At 36.4% G+C, this 22,808-nt stretch overlaps 1 protein-coding gene across 1 annotated transcript in view; it reads right to left on the bottom strand.

Moving 5' to 3' along the window:
• LOC139690832 (uncharacterized) overlaps nucleotides 1-20,015 on the bottom strand; it is a 162,144-nt gene extending 142,129 nt beyond the window's left edge. Inside the window, exon 1 of the mRNA XM_071588426.1 lies at nucleotides 19,716-20,015. The gene's annotated coding sequence lies outside the window, so the exon portion shown is untranslated. The remainder of the gene's footprint in view (nucleotides 1-19,715) is intronic.
• Between the last annotated feature and the right edge of the window lie 2,793 nt (nucleotides 20,016-22,808).

Here is a 22,808-nt window from a genome sequence, read left to right on the forward strand (position 1 = left end):
ATGCGTGGAAGGTTCCGCTAAAATAACACTACTAAAACTTCTGGTGTAAAAAGGTTAGTCAAACGGCGTTTAAGTTAATGCCTTTCAGAGAAAAAAGACAAAACCTGCAATGATCAGGTCCAATCGGCAGTCTTGATTTCGAGTTAGTCAACAATTTTTGTTATCCAGATCCGGTTACGGGTGCATGACTAATATATTTGCGATATTTTTATTTTTTTAATTCTTTATCACGAATTAATTAAATATAAGTCCATAATATACTGAATAAAAATGATAATCCTACTGTCCTAAAAAAAGATAATACAACAAAATTTTAGTTCATTTGACTAAACTACACGCTGTGGCATTTATGTTTACTTTGGCGTTACTTTGCAACAAGTCAACAAATGACGTACAGCCTACAAGTAGAGTGTGTATTTGAGCTAGTTAGAGTACTCAAAAGATCATTAATATGAGCTGCGCATTTGGATGGTGGTACTACTCTTAGAAGGGAATTTCATATGCTCTCAACTTTTGAAGTAAAATATTCATTCACTTGGCATAAACAGCGCACATTTCCAAATGAGAACTTACCACGCACAAATTTGCGTACAAATATCAAATAAAATATATTTCAAAGTTGCGTTCACGTTGTTCTTATAAATATATAAATTAACACGAATTTCATTAATAATTGTTCCTTCATAATTTTCCTGGCAGTGAATTATGTTATGAACAGTATGAAATGATAGGTTTACGAAAGGCTTTATGCAACGTTTAGTTATTTATTGCTGTCATTGAATCGAGAAAAATAAGTATTGCATTACGAATCAGTATAATGAAACGGAGGCACTGGATGCTGAGATTTGGAAGTCTTATTTTCATCTAAGGAGAGTTATTACGGAATTAATCAACGCGTTGGGCATTTTTTTTATTTATCTGCTTTAAATGCACTTACAAACCAAAGTTATGGAAAGCACAGCATTGAAGTAGGAATTAGTGGTCATGGTACTTAATGCGATATGAAAGCTCTTCAGGACCATAATAGATGCACAACTGGATGGGAAAAATACAGAGGGAGACGTAATACATGTCATGAAAGATGTGGGGGGTGATCCATTACTGGAAATAAATACACTTCTTGAAGTTAAACCCAATGGAGAGCTAGGATCGTGGAAAACAAATAAAAACGTTGTTGTTCAAATTATGACTTATCAACAAACAGTGATATTGGCTTTTAAATTGAATTTTTAGACAATATATAACAACAAGGTTGCTTGAAACTAACTCGCTACCTTCAGATTTGAAGGTAAGGACGTTACCTCGCAAGAGAAATAAAATTATTTTGGTGCTGGTGTAATTTCATATCTAGTTTCTTGAAACAAAACAACTACTAAGACCTCCCATCAAATTAAATCGATAATAAACTTTTCTTCGCTGTTTTAATGGAAAAGTCATTCGGATATGTTTGCCGAGAAATGTCATGGGACATCCTTTCTTTAGCCGGCATCACGTCTGGAAATACAGTCCAGACGAAAACTCTTTGTTCCCTTATTAAGTAGTAATTTGACCCTCCCACTCCGCTCTTCATATTCTTTCTAAGAACTTTTACACAGGTTACTCCTCTTATTAACCTCCTAGCTGTTACCCGTCACCTTTGTCAAGTATTTTTCATTTCACTGTATTAAATTAAAATTTTTAATCTCTTTAAGAAATAAATTAAGTTATCCCATGATTTATTTCTTATCAAATAGCAAAGAAAATGTCATTTTATACAATAACTACTCCAGCAAAAGTTAATCATCTCAAAAGTGTTATTTGGTTAAAATATATTATGTATTACGTTTTCTAGAAACCTAAAAGAAAGATTTTTATCAATACTTTTACAATTTTTTTCATTTAATTATATTTTTAAATAAATTTCTACACTTCACACCAAGCTTGATGTATCTAGACGAAAATTGCAATTTTAATCAAACGTATTCAGTAGTTGAGAGAGGTACGTAAACGTGTAGGATTAAGTGCCTTTCGAACGTTCATGAGGAAACTCATATTTTTCAAGCATTAAATAATACTTAGAATTCATTTAAATAGTGTTGTGACTATGTATTCCTATGCTGTAATGATTTGTTAACAAAATTCCATGCTTATCAAACTTACAAGATGACAGGAAATAACAAAAAAGAGAAAGTTTTTTCTAAAGGTTGTTAAACTCATATTATCATGGAATTAATTTACGGAAAATTAGATAGAAAATAAAGAGTAAATGGGCATTTTTCTTCAATTTAGTCAATAACTAACCAAATTACCACTTTTTAAGTTGAACTTTATCATAGTACAGAGCATAGGCAATAACTGTACCACTGAGAGAGTTGAATAAAGTAAATTGCCTCACCGTTATCTTTAGTCAATAATAATTATTTAAGGAATTTACATTTCCCTACATTTGGAAATATAACTTGAAATGTTTTATAAACAAAATATTTTACTTACGCTGATAAAAAGCCTCATTAACAAATATAATTAAATTCAGAAACAACTTATAATTCAATGCATGTAAAAATATGATTTATAAAACGAGAAGTATAATAGCAAATATCGCTTGTGAGGATGCATTTTTTTCTTGAAAAACGAAGAAAAAATTCAACATTTGATCCTATATTGCGAAATGGAAGTTGAATTTTCGCTTTCCCATACCTGAGCTCAAACTGATCACTTCCAAGGTTACATTCACCCTCCTCCCATATTCTGATCCCAAGTGCCACATACGTTCCGAGTGAAAACGAAGTTATTGCTCTATAGTTTTGACAACTGCATTTCGCTTTTTTTTTGGAATGGAAACTAACACGTATTCCAAATTACCATCACCGTGATATGGGATAAAGTGGTTTGGGAAGAAATACTCGTATATACAGGCGATGTCTACATAGAAGTTAGAAATGAAATGTAGCTCCAACGCATTCCTCCAACGAATTACCAATACTTTCACTTCTAGGATTCTGCAATCATTTTCATGCCAAGGATGGAGATCTCTCTCTCTCTCTCTTTCCAGTTTTTTCTCAATACCCGCAGTAGTTTTGGCTCCCGGCGTCACTCCAAGGAATACTTTTCTTATCGGTGACACGCCTCTTCCCCAATATATTTTTGCTCCCCCCCCCCGCATTGCTCCTTAACTTGCACTCCCCTAGTGTCCTCTCCCTCCCCTCAGTGCACCCCTAAGAATATTGTGAATAATTCATAAACAGCCGCGACGCGTTGAAACACCTTGGAACGATACCAGGATTAAAATGTTAAGCAATCAACATTTAATATCAATCGGCTCAATTCGCAACTCGCACGCCATTGCCTTACCAGTGGAAGTCCAATATTTAATTTTATTCAGATAAATTGATATCAAAATGAAAAAAATCGATCTACAGGATCTACGATCGATCCTGTATATGTACCAGATACGACGCAGGCATTAGATGAAGAGCTTTATTTGCAATATGATATACCATGCACCAACGTTGTGTGCTGTTCAGAAAAATATTGTTCCCCAATATCTGAATGCAGTACAGTATTTCCATAAGGACTATATTCAACAAGAATTTGTGAAGCGAACGATTAATTTAACGCGCCCAGATTTTTCAGAACTAAGTTTTTCACAGTTTATGTGGTTAACCTTGGTTCCATTATACGAGCGCGACGTCAACTTATCAATTACGTCCTAGAATTAAACTTATGGGTACAGTCAATCTTCTTGTCTCAACAACTCAGACTAAAGCATACGCCAGTTGGGCGTATAATAAAGCAATTCCATGCCCACTGTCAACGGAAGTTCGAAAATTCCTTATAAACAGCTGAAAAACAAGGGATGAAGAGAAACTTACTATCGATCAACCTCTCTCGTATTCTAAATGATTACGGCGTCCTTTATAATTCTACCAGTTGGAAAAAGAAGATGTGGTTCCAGGAACTTTGTTAAAGGAAATTCTATAATATTCTTGACATGCAACGTCGTCAGGAATTAGACCATAATACAAATTCTCTCCCTTAAGTTTTCTTCATTTCTTTACAATAATTGTTGCATACGATTGTCATGCATTGTCCGGTTACTATGTTTTATAGCCTCCAGTACGCATAAAAATCACGATACCCTTGTAAGTCGCAAATATTTACAGAGAATGCAACCCCTCTACCGTTTGGCGGTGGAAGGCGGATGGATGCTGGAAGATGTCCACCCTTCTGATATAAACGAGAGGAATAGAGCGACAGACAGTGTGTGTGGAAGGAGGAGAACGAACATACGTCGGCCCATTGATGGCGGATGGATGCTGCTTTTCAGCGTAAAAACAAGCAGAACCAATTGTTTTAAACATTCATATTTTACACAATCCTTCATTCAATTTAGCGGGGTAATATTTCACTTACTCCAACCCATGAGTGCATCACTAACTGATAGTTAATGAGGAAGAATATAGTATGAGAGTCACAAGAGGTTTTAGTATCACGCACGTGCTTAAGTTTATAGTCGCCAGTTGAAATTTCTGCCAAGATGAAATGACAGAAACAAATTTTCGCTACTTGTTTGTAGATAAGCGACTACAAATACGGTATGTACACCGCCATCTTTGGTAAATTTCCCGCGATGCATTCCATATGTGCAGGAAAACATATGTTCAAAGGGGGTAGATAATTTTCCACCGGTGTAATGGAAGAGGCAACTCGAAGATGATTAGTTTAATGTCTGACCGGAGAATAATTTTTTAAATACTCTTTGACCTCATTCACCAGCATTCCGGTTGTATTCAATCATTAAAATAGAGTTCATCATAAATTCGTAGAAAAACTTGCAAAACAAGATCAATTCTCAATTACCAACAGGTAATAGCTTGAGTCCTTAATGCTCCATTATTTCCTATTTCAAAGTCATTTTTTTCAAATGACCCCAGTTTTCGAGGTACCTAAAAAAAATAACTATTCCTTATATTTAGTCTTCGGAAACCGTATGCCTCTTGGAATCCAATGATCCTTTTCAGTTTCTATTTAGGAGTTCAAAGCACCGTTGCGAATAGGCAGGGCGGCCAACCCCGGAACCTCGATGGTTAACAGCATGGCGTGTAGGCCACTCGATTTATTCGGGATTAAAATGGATCAACCACTTATCGAAAGTTACAATTCTAATGAAAACACCAGAACCACATCAATTCCCATGGTAGTGCTCTTACCATTTGAAATTAAATATTTATTTGAGTTATCTCTTTAAAAAACGATGCCAGAGAAATAGAAGAAATAGTCACACACGCATTTTTTCTAACTCCACCTTTCGCCTTACCTATATCTGCCACTACAGATCCAGTATATCCGTAGTGATTATGTTTTCTACGAAACGATTATACGTAGCCTATAGTGATTATTTTTTCTGTGAGAATTAAATATCCATTGAAATTCAATACTGTCAGTGAAAAATCAAGTGTAAGGCTTAATATTAGGATTTATTATCAAAATTTAAATCATAATTTGAAATGCTCAAATTTTCTCATTTAATTTTTCTGAATATTGTCAGAGTTAGTATAACTCAGACAATATAGTTAGTTCCATGTAATTAGCTGTTCTCAAAAAAATTTATGTCAATATTAATTGCTGTATTTATACACGCAGCTCACCAAGAATTGTGTTTCGAGGAACATCACAAACTATTTTGAGAAAAAGTCGCGGAACGTGGAAAAATATTTGGAACGGAGTTAATTGATAACACATTACGAAGAACCAAATAAAAGTATTAATTCCGAAGAGTCAACGTATTTCCAAATCTAATAATATCTATTTCATTAAAATTTCAATATAACATACGTGTTTCGCGCAATACTCGTATTGCGAGTTACTCGTGTTTTGCTTTCGAGTCATCGTGCCTTAAAAAATTCAAATCCATGTATATACACGCCCAAATAAATTCAATCTGAAAAGTGGCCAAATATGCGTTCAGAATACCTCAAAAATTATTTCCGTCTGAATCCGGAAACAACATTTTTCATTAATACTATATTAATCATATATCATGGATGGAGAAAGGAGAAATAAACAGCCTTTATCCCTAAGATGAATCTCTGGGCTTTAAAATCGGCTCTCGTGAAAGAAGAGAAATTTTACTATTGATTCTTTAATACTACTACGCATTAAACTGATTACACAATGAAAACTGCTTCATCAGTGAAAGCGCTTAGAAAAGGTTTAATGTAATAAAATGCACGAAGATGCGTCGTTCCATATCCTTTCGTTGCGTACAAAAAAAAGTATTTTTAAAGGAACTTTAAAACAATAAATATACCAATCACCTTTGAATTTAAAGACATAAATCTTTTAAATTATGTCTTTCCACAATTGATTTCTCCATCAAACGTTCAATAGATTATTATTAACCGACAGATAAGTTATTAAATAGGATATACTGCCATTTGCTGCCAAACAATCCAAAAATCAGTAAATAGATGCCAGATAATATATCAATTTTTTGAGAACAATGAATTTTATTTGTTAAATGGAAATCTACAGCGTGTGAATACATGCTTTTACGTGCCTCAATTTCTCAAAACTCAATAAAAGGTGTTAAATATTTCAAAAATTAACGAATACTTTTGCATTAGGTTTTTTAAGATTAAGTATTGTGATAGATAGATAAATAATTATTATCTCACGATAAAGTCTCGCAATTGTGTAAACTGGCCATTAATGAAGTTCGTATACGGAACATAGTCTGTGTCGTCCAAGAGAGAATATATCCGAGGATAAAGAAATAGTGTAAATTTCTTCCATAAAAACTGATGATGGGTTAGTCTTTAGCATTGTACATGCATTTTTTTTTGGATTGGCAACTAGACCTTTCTAAGTCAGTTTACATTTACGTCGTTAAATCTGAGCCATATCTACAAATCCTAAAATTTAGCATGGCAAACTTACATCAGCAAATACCAAACAACTGCGGTTCAGTCTTCTTTAACAAAATCTAGTCAAAACAAGGTAATTTCTTAAGTCATAGTCATTCAAATTTATTATTCAACATTCGTGACAAGATGAAGCACTGCTTAAATAAGTTAACTCTAAAGAACGTTAGCTTCCATCTCGTATATGCGTTATTCCAGCGTTTCTGTATTCCACCTCAAAAAAGGCAAACTCAGTGTATTTAACTGTTCATTGGTCAGGAAGGTAATGATATTACGTACTAGGCAGATTGATAGAGTTCTAAATGAACATTGGAAACTGAATACTATTAGCGCAGTTCTCAGGATGTCTCGCATATCATAAAAAAAGTATATACAGTTTTGTAAACGTGAAAGTAATTGGTTTGTATATGCCATCAGACATGTAGTTTAACTCGACCGATAGCAAATGTTAACTGGTTAATTTTAAGTAGATGGTGAGAAAATTAGGTACTCTACTTTTACATGTACCTCGATTGATGGTAGTTGAAGACAACTGCTGCGACATTTCATGACATTGAATTCAAATCTACCTTGAAAACATCTCATTTTGGAAAGAGATATATGCTTGAATTAAACGGAGATATAGTAGTCAAATTCCAAGGAACTGCGGCAGATGACATAGCAATAACTTTTGACGGATTCATCCACTAATACGCATTATAATACAATAATTTCATAGAGTAAAAATCATTCACCTTGAGACCCTAGGAAATAGAAGATGGGCCATCTCTCCCCCATTTGCTTGATCATTTGGTGAGTTATAAATCAATTCAAGCCATGACGAGAAGGATAACAGTGGGACTGCCCAATAAAACGCACCAGATAACTCGACTGTAACATGTGGCGGGCGCTTATGAGTAATTTTCGGATATCGCTGCCATTAGGTCAAACAGACTGGATAAAAAATTGCCAACATGTTTGTGAAGTGAGTAAAAACTGTCGAACAGATAAGAAAGGAAACAGTGCATTCACAAACAATATGCATAAGATGGGAAAACAAGTTAAAATTAAAGCCGGTCAAACTATGTCGAAAGCAATAAAAATGTGAGGTTTTCATTATTTGCGCCAAAGAAGGACTCGTGCTCAGAAAATGATATTTTTACCGGTGTTTTATACTTTATTTCTTCTTGTGTTTAGTCTATGGTATACATTATTTGTCCTTTAGATATCTTCAAATGACCCTTGGCTCTTCTCCAGCTGGCTGCTGCAAATATTTTCTGTTCTACGGCAGAGGGTATACGCACAAGCACACACACACACACGTAGATCACAAGCACCCGATAGTGCTTTTATGTGAGCCTATATTTACGATCTTAATGCGATTTCCTGAGCAAGTATCTTTACTTTCCTATTGATCCATCCAAAGAAAACAGATTGTAGATTCTATTTGTCAGCGAGATGTCCAAAAATCAATAAATAGCAACAGGAGAAAGAGAAAAAGCCTAATTTTACTTCACAAAACATTTCATCAATATTTAATTTACATCATTTCCCTCGAAACGCCTGAACTGCATTTTTAATCTTCATTTAAAACTATGTGAGCAGAAAATCACTAATATTTCTGAAAACAAGCGTATTACCTTTTAAAAGTATATAAAATAAATCAAATTTTAATGTGCAAATAAATAATTCAAATCCAAATCCTAAGAGGTGCAATGGAAATACAAATAAGCATTCATATTCGCTTTTTTGCTTGGTTTATCATAAGTTTCACACATTTCTGAAAATGTCGTATAATAGTGAATGTTTTTTATAATATTGAGTTCATAAATATCAACTAACATTTAACTCTGACCAGATTGATTTAATATCCTAATCATACAGATGTACTATATGATCAATAGAATGTTTTTAATGGCACTCATTCGTATCGAATCCAAAAACATTCTACTCTTGATGCGAAAAAAGAATTGCTCTTCCCTTGCTCTGAGAACTCTGGCAAATTTTACCTGCGAATTTCGATCAACGATCCATTTGGTCGAATGCAATGCACATGTCATCACAGATCGTCATTTTTGTTGGAAATATGCATTAAATTAAAGCAAAACACCTTTTAACTGCGACAAATCATCACCTTCCATTCAATAATGAAATCTAACAACCACCGTAATATTTCTGTATCTACTCGTAACGGGAGTAATTTTTTGTTCATTTTCGTCGCTCAGCTTTTGCTTCAAAAAAACTTCTCATGCAGCAGGAACGCGAAGTGAGACGTCACGACTTGGCCGCGAAATTTAAAGCGAAAACTTTCTTCCGAGCACCCCAACCCCTCTCTCTCTCAAAGCACGAAAACATGCAACCTAAAAACAGACACGACCCCATTCAATGAACTCAACTTTGAGTCGAATCGGTGGGACAAGGAACCCCTTAACAGATGATCTCCAGACGAAAAACGGTCACGGAGAAGGCAGTCGCGGCGGGACGCGCCGTGACGCGGACCCATCGCCGTGACATATGAAGAATTCACCCGGGATGTCTACTTTGCATCGCCGGGGGTACCCGAATGGGCGTGCTAGCGGCCATCGCGAATTTCTACCCAATTTCCCGCGCCTCCCTGTGCGGAAGAAAGGGTCCGGGGATGTGGAGCCGGGGCGAAGCACTGCGCCATCGTTGCGCAACACATTGAACACGACCTTCCTCCTCCCCCACTTTTGCCCCATCCCTCCCGCATCTTCTCCACCACCTCCCCGCTCTCACGACTCTCCCAAACAAAGCAAACATTGCACGCACACCCAGAGAGGAGACCTTCCTCGGAAGCTGGCTGGCAGCCAGCCCTTCATCCTTACGCGCCCGCCGCATGCCAGGGGTTCCTGAGCGATTCACCCTCCTGAGGCTGACGGACGGCGTCACTCCTGACGAAATTACAAGTTTTTGACCGAGGTTGGGAATTCATTTACGAGGGGCGGTGGATACAGGGCCACTCACACTTCCATCTTCTTCCTCGTCCCGACCAAGGGGTGAGCTCCTGGGGGGGAGTGGGGAAGACACTAAAAATTTGTTCCCTTGTTAAGCAAGAATGGATATCATGTTGATTTTATTCTTTTAAAAAAAGAGGGTGAGAGGCTTTTCTTACCAGCCAACCGCGTGTGTTTTAGAATGCCGCGATAAATAACTGGACGTCCCTTTAGAAGAGCGACGCAGACGCATGAGAGCCACAGGTCTTAACTGTCATGAGAGACGAAGGCGAGAAAGGAATGAAACCTTTGAAAATGTTTACTTTAATCCTCCTCCCAAAGGGTTTTACGCACATGCCTATGGATGCCTATAAAGTAGGGGATTTCTTTATTGCTGAGAAATGTAGTATCGTTGAATATAACTTTTATATTTTAATTTCATTAAATAATTTGAGGGAGTATGAACAAACTCAACACTTCATTCTCGGCCTACTGAATGGTGATCCAGCAAGCAACCCAGTGAGAAAATGATTCTGGTAAAGCCAGAATCAGTAGAATTCAGTAAAATGGTTTCTGGATCGCGATTAGTCACCAACTAAGCTCTATTTTCTACAACCTTTGAACAAAGGTTTGAATTCAGTTCAGTAAAATGTGGCTGAGGCCGTCCAAGGATCACTTGCTCCTCGTTAAACTGAATTGCAGTGTCAATTGTCTATGAATTTTAGTTACAAATTTTAGGCTTCCTATACTACAATAATTAGGAAATACTCATTATCCATTGCCTTTTCGAGACTTTCGTAAATAGTATAAGTTAACAACTAGCAAGTGAACACCTTACAAATAAAAACATTCGCCATATGGTCGTGAAGAGACCGAAAAATGGTATGTGTATAAATGCGTGAAGGGAAGGGTAGGGGGGTAAGTATGATGATTCCATAAAAATATATATTTTTTCCTCAGTTCTAGGAAATATACATTCACTCTACAATGTTAGTGACTGACTTCGTGATTAACAATTTTTGTGACTGACTTTGTAATTATCCAGTTTTAAGTTCTTACTTGTACTTTTTCGAATGAGGTATTTTATGATTAGTTTTGAAAACTAGTGATGCGAAACTCACCCCATGAAATGTAAATCTTTTCTCACACAGTTCGTCGTCGAATGCGAATTTCTATTTCACGTAAGCCTAGAATTTTCTTTTAAAATGTTTCACTCTTTCTCCAAACTTATGTATCCATTTATTCCGTGAATTTAACACAAAAAATTGGTAATGGAATGGTGTCAATGTATCCTGTTGAATGAATTTCCGATTGATTTCCTGAAATGATTCTGTTAAACTGAGATATTATCAAAATTTCAAATGAACTTAAACGTAATTTTTCGATTTTTTCAATTGATGTAATTCAAAAAGTTCAGTTCGAGTCCACAAACCATCATAAAATTATCCCTACCTAAATTCCTAATTATGGCTACATATAAAAATTTGAGTAATTAGGTGCATAGGGAAGTGAATCCTAGCCAGCATGGCATTGCTTTTCCGATGGATAAATATAATACGCAAGAACGTTAAACATCATAAATGAGCTCATCAAGCAAAAAGTAATTATTGACAAAACCTGTAACCACTACTTTTTGGATGCTTCGGTCTACGTATTTAGAGAAGGATTATTTTTACGAGTACTTATAACAGCCATATGAGTTACTTTTGCACTGGCATATTAGTTACCCTTGTAAATAAAGAACTTTATGAAAAATGAAGAATATTATCAATAGTAGTAAATTAGCATTTCATATCTTGATCGGGAGAAAAAAGGCTCACAGTATTTTCTAATTACTACATTTATTTTCTTTTCCTTTTCTATGAGCCATCATCGCTGCACTCGTATTTTAGAAATATACTGCAATAAAAATCACTTTAATCAATGGTATTTACTGTAAACCCTAAATTAACTACTGATCCCATTCTCTTATTCCCAATTATTATTATTCACTTCGGAGACATTTTCCCGGGTTCTTCCAAGCACAGGTTCCAAGCTTCAATTGTAAACATTAATGTATCGAAATAGGGGTCTCAAAACGTTAAACAAACTCCCTTCGTCTTTATCTCTCATAACAAAAAGTATAGTTTATTTCGCAGATTACTTTGCAACTTTATATTATGTTCCAGATATTACACCACAAAAATGGGTAAAATCCTATCACTGTGATATTTGATATATCAAATTCAAAATTAGTCATCCTCGGGCCTAAAAGATTATTAACTGTTCTTCACCTATGAATCGTAGCATGGCATCTCTTCGCCACCCTATCTAGAACGTGTGAAGCCGTGCATGGCTGTGTATTCTACTGATATCTGGTCTGCGCATACCTAAATAAAATGTCTACATTCCTAGCCAAAAGGCTCTCCATTACATAGGAGGAATTAAAGTTATGCTTTTCGTCAACTACTTAGACAAGTTGTTTGGCAAAGTGGTGCATTAGGTAAGTTATATCTGTTACCCCAATGGTTTTCATTTGCTACTCATAACGCTAGAAAAATATTAATAGGTGTAACGTCCATTCGACAAGGGAATATCTGTTGCAACTAAAATTCACACATTTCGATTATTTTTTTATTTAATAACTTATCAGCGCACAATTAATGTATTTAAAAGTGATATTCTCGGCAAATGAAGCACTAGACAGAATGCATATTTGGTCAAATCAGGCGTGATATTATGGAAGCCAAATATGATCGATTCGTAGCAAATAATAATGCACTGTTCCACTGTTATTAAATATTCATTTTGACCTATGTTTCGACGTTACTTCGTCATCTTCAGGGTATACTGCTGCAAGGTTATTTCCTCTAAAACAGAAAGTTGGGGTACTAGGCAGAATACTTCCGAATTGTTGGTGCTTCAATTTGACCCGATTTGTGTTCAAACTAATATGTATCAAATCGCTGAATTGTTTATGCCCCTCAATGGAGGAAACGTCAAACTATCCAGGATTACAATTTTCACGTCTGTTGAACATAACGTGAAGTAAAATTTCAAGATCTCTAAATAAACTTAAATTACAATTTCTGTACCTCGTTGAGGCGAAAGACAGTGAAATATAAACTTCATCATGATTAGGGTTAAAGTTAGAAGATGAATACCTTAAATTTAAGCACTCAATCCATCAATGCAATCAAAATGTTCCGTTCATTCAGACGCCTGCTTCCTTCACATCCATGAACCAACGCGTCTTAGAAACCGTAACCTTTTGCAACGCATCACATTATGTATAGTTACTTCGTAGTGATAACACTAAGTCAGTTTATCACCTATTCAAAATTAGATTTTTCAATATATCGATAAAACTCTTTCACAATAATTCCAAAAAAAAAGATTGAAAAGCACCTTCAGTTGATCTTTTCTTCATTTGTTCATACCTTAGTACCTTAATACCTTTCTTTAATATCTAAAACGCCATTTCTGATGAAATAATTTCCCATAAGACTGATTTGGAACCACGTTTTTTTATGGTTGTACTATTAGATTGATATCAAGGAAATATTACTGCTTACTTTATGCTTTTACGATAAAATGTTCGACTACGAACTGACTGAAAACTATAAATTTAAAGGAAAATTTTAAAATGTTGATGCTAAGTGCTAGCACTAACTTAAATGAGAGAAAGAGAGAGAGGGTTGATTGTAAGCGCGGCTAAAATTTCTTCCTCCAGCGAAGATTTGCATATTCCTTCTAGCTCATCAAACTTCGAGAAGTAACTGTTAAAAATTGAAGTATTTTATACCTCAAAAACTTCAAATTGAAGCAACAAAATTTATCCTTTTTTTTCAAATAGAAACCCCTTGATATATAACGTAATAAAGCATATGTTTATTTCTATCCCTATTAATTTGAAAAAGAGTTAATGATTGTAACCCCATTTCATCGCTCACTAACATGAAATATGGTTTTGAAACACTCTTTCTGATACCATTTTCAACGTTTTAGTCGTTGTTGAATCTCAGCGGATAAATCAGATGATGATTAAATGACGTAATAATAGTTAAAATCTCATTCCTTTCGGGATAAAAACTTTTTCTCTAATTTCGGGGGTTACACAAATTTACCAAATATTCAGGAAATACAAAACTCCGTAAAAACAAATGTCAACTTTGCAGTACTTCCACGGAGTTACTAGATTATTTGCACAGCCGTTCAAGGATATATTTTTTTGTCATTCTTACTGCTATAACAGTTTCGAATAACCTGATACGCTCTTTACCACATGGTTTTTAAAACAGAAAAACTTTTACATGAACAGTCCTCTTTTTTTCATTGCTATTTCCATTTATCTGTATATTTTAGACTGGTAGAAACTATCTGATATAAGTGGGGTGACGTAATTACATTATCACTGTAACAGATATGACAAGAATGGGACGGGCTATGTCTCTCTTGTGCTCTGGTTTGATATTTTGATATTTAAATTACCGGCATCTTAGCAACGAACAATCAAATCATTCCTAGAACTACTAAAATTTCAAATGTTAAGCTACTATTGTGTTGTGAAAGTGTGAACTTTTTAAACGTAGCTTCTGCATGAAAGACTGAAGCAAGGGAACAACGTGATGTTTATGTATATATATATATATATATATATATATATATATATATATATATATATATATGTATATGATTGCCGGGTGTTTGATTGTCAATGGGATATTGAAGGCTGGAGATATAGATAGATAGAGGAGAATGTTAGGAAAGTGACGAAGGGATAGTAGGGTAGGCATGTTGGACAGAATCAAGGGAGGAATGCTGAATGAGGTATGCTCCCGGTAATGTCGGATGTCAGGTTGTGTTTTTGGTTTAGATAGGAAAGGAAAAGTACATTTTTTCCAGTGCACGATCATTCAAAACCTGCCTTAACCGGTAGAATAACAGTAATAATAATATATATGATGTATATGTAAGTTTGTGTGTGTGTCCTTCACCATGGATAATTTATCAATTGAAGGTAGGCATCGGAGAAACTATTTCCAATACATATTGATGGGTGATGCATACTACGTACATCAACTGTCCTTTTTTTATTTTTACCCTCCTTTATAGTATCTACGCATTAACATCATTCAAAAGACCGATTCCTATTCACTACTCCGTTTACATATTATCTTTTCTTGGAACAGAGCCACTACCTTAGAGAATCTCCTATAGCAAATCTTTCTTTTACCCCTTTTTCTACATAATTTATATATGTAACTTCATATAATAATATGCTCAGAAATTTTAAAATTTAAGTCAAAATCAAAGTCTTAAATACGGTTATCAGGAGATTCTTGTATGCAATACGTAATGCAACTTCAAATCTGTGTACCCTACGTTGGTGTTAAATATTTTCTAACTTTTTTTTGGATATAATATTAAATTTTAGGAACGAATTTGAGAATTTTTACAAAACTACTACAAAAACTGACAAAACTACTATAAATAAAGGGGTAACCCCTTTTAAAAACTGATGAATGTATCTAGGAGGAATGAATCTGTCATATGTTAATTTTTTGACTTAAAAACCTTAGGTTTCCATGTTATATCAAGATATCAGAATCTCGATAACGTTGATTGTCATGTTTTCAATGCTGAAAACTGTCCCAAAGAGATCGCAAATATTTTTGTTAAGATAATCATAAACTTGTTTTTGTGTAAAATTAGAATTGCAATTACTTGCGGACTTTTCTATAACACATCATGTTATTTTGACAAAAAAGTATATACCGTATTCGTTTAATCCAGCAAATGAACTATTTTGTACTCCAGAAGAACGGAAATGTCGTATAAGTCAATTCCAGAAAAAAACAATCCCCAATAAAAACAGACATTTTCTTAAGCACAGGTTTCTGATATAAAATGTTTGAAAACAAGTGGTCTCAGGTGATAACGCTAAACAACAATAATAAGGCTAACGCATAACGTAATCGCACATTCTAGTTGCGGGGGAAAAATGGCGTAAAAAATGTTCAACGCATTAAGATGGATTTTTCCTCAAATATTATCTCAGAAGAAATGCGAAGGCAATTTTTCAAATAACTGAAACAGTTACAAGAGATAAACATTGTTAAGGTTAAAATGCAATCAATTCATTTAATGATATTGCAATTCTTTACAATCGTAATAATCATTAAACATAGTCACCCATCAAAACAAACTGTACATACATCATTACATTCTGAGCACACTACCACTGTTAAATTTCTACCATAAGGCAATACCGGAAAAAAATCATCTTTTCTCATATTTTCTCAACAAAGCTATCCATGCCTGAAAGAGTTTAGAGTATTGAATGTTGAGTGCGCTTCCCTTTAAAGGTTATTTGATTTGCCTGCATTGTAAATGCTAACGAGGTTGACAAAAGATAGATGCTGCAATACATTTTCAATCTTCCTCCAAGCTTAAGAAAAAAATTCTATATTTTTTCTTTCGATTCGTGTTTTCATTGAATGAGGAAAAAAACACAAACTAGTATCTTTTGACACTGAAGCAATAGGATAATGACCATTATATTAAACTAACTCTCACCATGCTACAACAATCATTTTAATGTATTAGCTGAATTCTGTTTCAATGAAAACATTAGGTTACAATTATATATATTCGTAATGTGAATTTCATATTTAAGTATGAGAGGACTGAAAGAAAGTCTGCTTTGAAAACCCACATCAAGAAAAAAGTTATAATATCATAATAAATTGATTCGTTTTGACAGTTCTCCGTTTATTGTGATAGTTTTAGTGAGATGAAGGAAGAAAACTAATATAGAATAGCAAGGGACGGAGTATTTCTAATAAATACAGTTTCGTATTAAACTATTCCTAACTAAAACTATTATTACAGAAAAACGATTACCTTGTCTGTTACTAAAGAGAGTTTTCGACGTAAAACATAATCAGAGCCTTAAAATAGAACGACTGTCAGAAATAGTATTCTAAATATAAGTACGTGTTAGCGAGAAAGTAAATTAATAAAGATAAATTTAAATTTAGAGTTAATCCCTCTAAAATAAACGATCTGTTTTTTCATTTACGGCCTTAGAGCATGTGTGCGGAGCATTGAACCCGTGATTATTAAAAATATTGAGCTGACTAATTTAAAAATGTGGCAATTTGGAATTATCCGCAATAATGTTACGTAGAAAAGATTCTAAGCCATATTTTGTCTTGCAGACAAAAATACGGCGATGTTAATTATGTCACTCACTAATGCAGCTGCACCACTCAACTAATCGCCGGCTACCGTAACTATATGATCCATTATTCAAGCCAAAACGAAAATCTACCTCCCTTTGACAATCTACCACAATTAGATCGTTTTAGATATTTTGCCAATATTCCTAATTTATAATTTTTTTGAATGTTGTGTTGGTGCTGCAAAGCCATTGGCAAACAATTGCACTGAGGTAAACCGTCGGTTAAGTCGTACATTGGTTCCATGTTGTCATACTAATTCATTGGTACTGTATTTAAAGACAGAGCTTATTACTACCAACAGGTAGTAGAAAGAATTTCCGAGAAAGATAGAGTCAAAATAGCACAATAAGGCAATTCAGGAATAGAATTGGTGCGGTGGTTAGGGCTCTGATATCAAAGGGCTGGGTTCAAATCTTTTCACTGCCAGAATTTTCAGTGATATTATTCCGTCCACTAATAGGATGCCTTGTGCTAAACGCTTCAAGTGCAGTGCACTACCCGTAGAATGGAACGTCAAACTCCGTCGACGTCTAACCTAAGTTCCTCCCCGCCCTTCAACCGATACCTAAAATCCTGCCTACCGCCAACCTAACTCTCCCATCCCTAGTGACGCTAATAACTTGACATGTCGGTCTCCTCAGCCAATAGTTATCGCAACAAATATGAACAAGGTATTAATATTATTCGGTCCAAATTTCGCATCAGTGGTGGCGTAACAAATTATTTTCATAAGGGATAGAAAGCTGAAGTATTTTACTCTCAGATGGTACAAAAACTTCATATACGAATGATTAAAAGGTTTTTACGCGGAAAACCTGATTTTTATTTTTGATACATAAGGATCTTAGATTTCAATTAGAGTTTAAATGTAACCTGTGAGGCCAGTACTAGACCGAGTCAACCGAGAAGGCCGTGTACTTAATGGATCTGCCACGCATTGCGCTTGCTTGGTGTGAAGATGATCCACTCAAATGAATAGTAATAAAAATAAATATCTAATCAAAGAAACAGCAATTTCCTTTCCAAGCCAATTCTTCTCCAGATCCGAGACATTAAGGTCCTGCCATAAAAGGTATGAAAATCAATAAGTATCACTTTCCACGGAATTTTGGAGGAGGACCGTAATGTGTATGCTCCCCGAAGGAAAAACCTTGTAGCTTAAAATGATAACGGTTGTACACCCATAAGCATAGTTTTACTGCGTTTTACTATAAATCAATTGGGAACATTAATATCAGTCACAATTCGTGTACATGAGCATCGCTAAATAAAGCATGAAATTTACACATTTTTTATTTTGGGGGAAAAAATGGCATAAAGCAAGTGTGGAAGACACAGCCATCTCAGACAAAATATTATCCTTCAACGAGAAAAATAATACCTAGGGTAATTAATAATATCCACTTTATTACTCGTAGCTTTCATACCCAAACAACGGCTCAGTTATGCCTTGTGCACATATATATGTCATGTGGGCAGTGGGCATGATATATAACGTTTTCCAACCTCACTGAATACTATACGTAATTTATTATCATCGGAAAGAAAAAGTATTTTTTACAATAAATTACTTATGCTGTAGAATATGAATTCAGCCGAGGATATCTATATCAATTAACCGCATAAAGTAGTTTTTTTTGGATTAGAGAAATTACTTTTCACAAAAATATGGATGTTAACTTAAATGAATAAGACATTCACGAGCACAAAAATGTTCGGTGCACAATATGAACTTTGTTTGAGCCCTGTACAGAGATAATGTTTTGTTTTCCTCAATCCGAGATATCATCTAACGAAAACCGATATAGAAAAATTCTTTCCCTGCCCCAACGAGAAAAGTGGGAATCGGATATTTCAAAAGGATGAGAATTCTCTACACAGACGTGGGAATATTAATCAATCCAAAGAGAGATACAATTAATGCTTTTAAAACTTCGTCTCAACTCCATCTTAAGTATTAATCCTCGAGTTATCAAAAAAAATGAAAGGGGAAATCTAATAACCGCAATAGCCAAAATTTTGATTACTTACTGCCAAAATGATTCCGTCCTCAATTTTCCTGAAAACTTCAATCTATTTATTAATGATCCTTTACATTTTGGAAATCTAATTCAAGTTATAATCCTGGTACTTGGCTTTTAAAAATCCTGCAGCATTATCTATTGTCTAAGTTCTAATCAGAATTTAAATAAACATCAGTAAATTCTTAAGTTACAAAACAAGGCTAAATACATAGGTAGGACAACACTCTGGACTATAGAGAATAAATAAAAAACAAATAAAAAGGACAATTAATTTTTTAAATCGCTGAAATAAATGAAACAATTTATTAAGGCATTAACATGCATAAACTCGGTATGAAACACTTCCTGCAGCTAAAATCGATTATCATTTTAAGTCGGGCGTAAACAGCTTTTGTACTTAGCAATATTGCCTAATATTTATAAATAATAGACACCACCAGATGTATTGGCTCACCTAAATTTCTTGCGAGTTTTCATAAATAATAAGCCATACACAATCACTCTAAAAACTAAAAACGTGAAAATAAAAGATAATAATTACCCTTTTACAGAGGCAAATAGCTCGTAAAAAAACAAAAAATATATCCTAAATTATGCATAGAATTGATTGAGATTGATCTTTCAACTCACCCTTTTCCGGAGTTTTCAATCGGTTTCCTCTCAAAGCGCCCGAGCAGTCGAGGGCCCTCACGATCGGAAGCCCTTTATTCTTCCTCCAGCACGAGCGGTCGCCGACGCTTGTTTGGTGCCCCTTCGGTTCACTCTGCCGCGGTGCGGGTGGCGAGTTTGTGTATGCGGAGATCGTGCGTCCGTGGAGCTCAGCCACGCGATCAACGGTAAGCGGAAAGGAACAAGCGACGGTCGCGGGGCGCCGGCGCCTTTTATAAGAAGAGAAACGGCGAGAGAGAGAGAGGGAGAAGAGATAAGGAGTGGTGGTGAAGGAGTGGGAGGGAGGGGAGCGGAGTGGAGGGGGTAGGAGGGAGGAGAGAAGAAGGAGAAAATGATCCTAAGAGGTGGAAGCTGGAGGAGGAGTGTAACTATCACTTCAAACCCCTCCTCCTCCACCCTTCCCCCTCCCTCTCCTTTCGGACGTCGCGCCATCCCCTCCCCTTTTACTCCTTCCTCCTTATTTCGCTTTGAAAATTCCGGCCCCTCACTCTTCCCCGACGCGGCCATCCCACACTCTCCGCCGGAGAGGCGCAGCCTCCCTCTCCGGAGAGCCGTGGGCCCTCCTCCTCCATCTCCCTCCCGCTCGCTTGCACCCTACGTACAAGATACAACCCCACCCACTCCCTCACCCACATACTCCACCCCCGCCCCACCACTTCCACAACACACACTCTCTCTCTCTCTCTCTCTCTTCACCCGCGCCACCACTCCTCCCCACGCCCGACGAACCGCCACTGCGTGACAGGTGTTTAACGAGTCGGCGGCGGAGGGATGAGGGTCACGAGCAGCCGAAGTGATTGAGTGCGCGCGGGCTCTCCTCCTCCTCTTGCTCGTCTTACGATGGAAATGAATTGCCGCGGCGGCGCATGCGTGCCTCGACACCCAACCCCCGCTCCCGCCCACTCCCACCCCCGGCCTAATCACGCCGCCCTCCCGCGCGACGCACGTCGTCGGGAGGCCCGCGTGGTCGCCCTCCCCTTCTCTTTCTCTCTCCGTATATTATTTCTATCTAAAATTTTTGTTCGGCGTGGTCTACACGCCGGCATAATTCGTCACACGATCTTAGTCCTCCCTCACCTCCCCCCCCCCGCACCCCACTCACCAAAAACTCCGCCGCTACCTAGAAATGCCGGCGTCGTTACTTTTATTCATGGTGCGTATTCGATGCGAGCCAACCCACACCCTCGTGTCCCGCCTCCCTTCCTCCGCTCCAAAACCACCGTCACCATTCTTCTCTCCTCCTCTCCCCTCCTCTCCCCCCCTCTGACCCCCGCCCGCCTCCCCCGAGCACCCGTGGGAAAGGGAGTATGACGTGAGGGGTCGCCAGGTTGACAAAATGGACGATTACGACGAATTGCTGGAGCGACAAATCCGCTGCCAGAATTAGTCCTCTGCGTTTTATATCTCCCTTTCTCACCGAGACTATGATTTCCCGACTTAGCCGATCGCTCTCTCGATGGGTGCCGCCGACCTCTTTGAAAAGCGATCAGATTCATCCGGGCTCAAGACCTGATTTATGTCTCGGTAAAACGCACATTTCTGTCAACAGCATTGCCTTCATGATTCAAATTCCTTATTCCAGCTGGTGGAGTACATCATCAGTGGTGAGAAATAAAGACGAGTCTAACATTCGCAATCCATTTTCCTTCTGAATAATTGCCGATCATATTCCAACTGTTACGGCCCACACAGGAATACATTTTTTAATGTAGGTGTGCTATTATCCTTCGAACAAAAATCTACATTTTGATCAGAATCACGCAATGAACGTGGTTAGTTGTAATAAATAGACCACTCTATGATTTGTCAAGCAATATCAATTAATTCCTGACCATTCAAGGTTGCTACATACATAACCGTGTGCGATCTAAATGAAAAGTCATGATCTTGCTGCAAAATCGTCCAAAATGACTCCTAATGAGAATTATTGCATTTCTTACATCTGATTTAAAAATTTATTTGACCATATTTTTTTTAAATTCCAAACAATTCGGCCATTTTTTCTGCTTTCATCTTTGCTCACAATACCTTCCCTTCAACCGCAGAAGTGACTGAAGTGGTAACATGGTAGGAACCATAAAATGGTACTTGAGAGAAGTCAAAATAATGGAATCGATCATTAGTTTGGAAATAGATGTGCGGATTGGAAGGATCAAATGATTAACGAAAGGTAGAAGAAAAAAAAATATAACGAATACTCCTAAAAGAAGAAGGGATAATCAAAGTCGTGCTCATTTTGAGACGAGATGAGAATGTTTCACGAGGGAAAATTGGGAGGGAAACTACAGTAAAAGACCCTGCATAAGATGCTAAAACAAAAAATGATAAACTTAAAATCGATAAAAACATCAGGACACGAGAACATAAGCCGTCGAACAAAGTTTAGAATTAATAGGAAAGGAATAACACCAGTGATGATGGCGATGAATAAACAAATATGTGATTGAGATGAATAGGCATAAAAATCTGAGATTAGGAACTCTTTTTCTGTGGCAGGATGCGGATTTAACAATATCAACATTCGCATAAAATACTGAAAAATCACGAATCCTGGTACAATCTTTTTCCATCGGCATTGCACATAAGACCCACAAAAATTCTTTCGTTTTTTCTCGAGTGAGCTTCCACGTCAGCTACATCGCAGGCAGTGCAACAATTTTTAAAACCGCATGCATGAATCTTTGTTCATTACGAGAGCTAACACAACCAGCTGAATTCCTAAGGGATTTAAAATAGGTCAACAAAACAACTTTCAGGCGATAAGATAGAAAGTACATTTCGGTTCCCTCCCCAACTTGTTATCCAGACCAAATGAAAAATATGAGATATTTTTCCCGATGATCTGGGAGGATCGATGGAAAAGGGTTCCAGGCCTACGACGGAAGGGTCATTCCGCGGATCCCTCCGAAAATTAATACTCTATGAAATCCACTCGATTCGTTTCAGAGAAGAAATATAGTCCGTTCGATAAAAATTCCCGTTAATAACTTGAGCAATTGAATAAAATAAAAATTCGTCCGGTCACTTGAGTTTCTTTATTTCAACTACGCATCT

Source organism: Hetaerina americana, unplaced genomic scaffold, assembly GCF_022747635.1.
Source record: "Hetaerina americana unplaced genomic scaffold, ioHetAmer1.1.p SCAF_3, whole genome shotgun sequence".
Taxonomy (NCBI): Eukaryota; Metazoa; Arthropoda; class Insecta; order Odonata; family Calopterygidae; genus Hetaerina; species Hetaerina americana.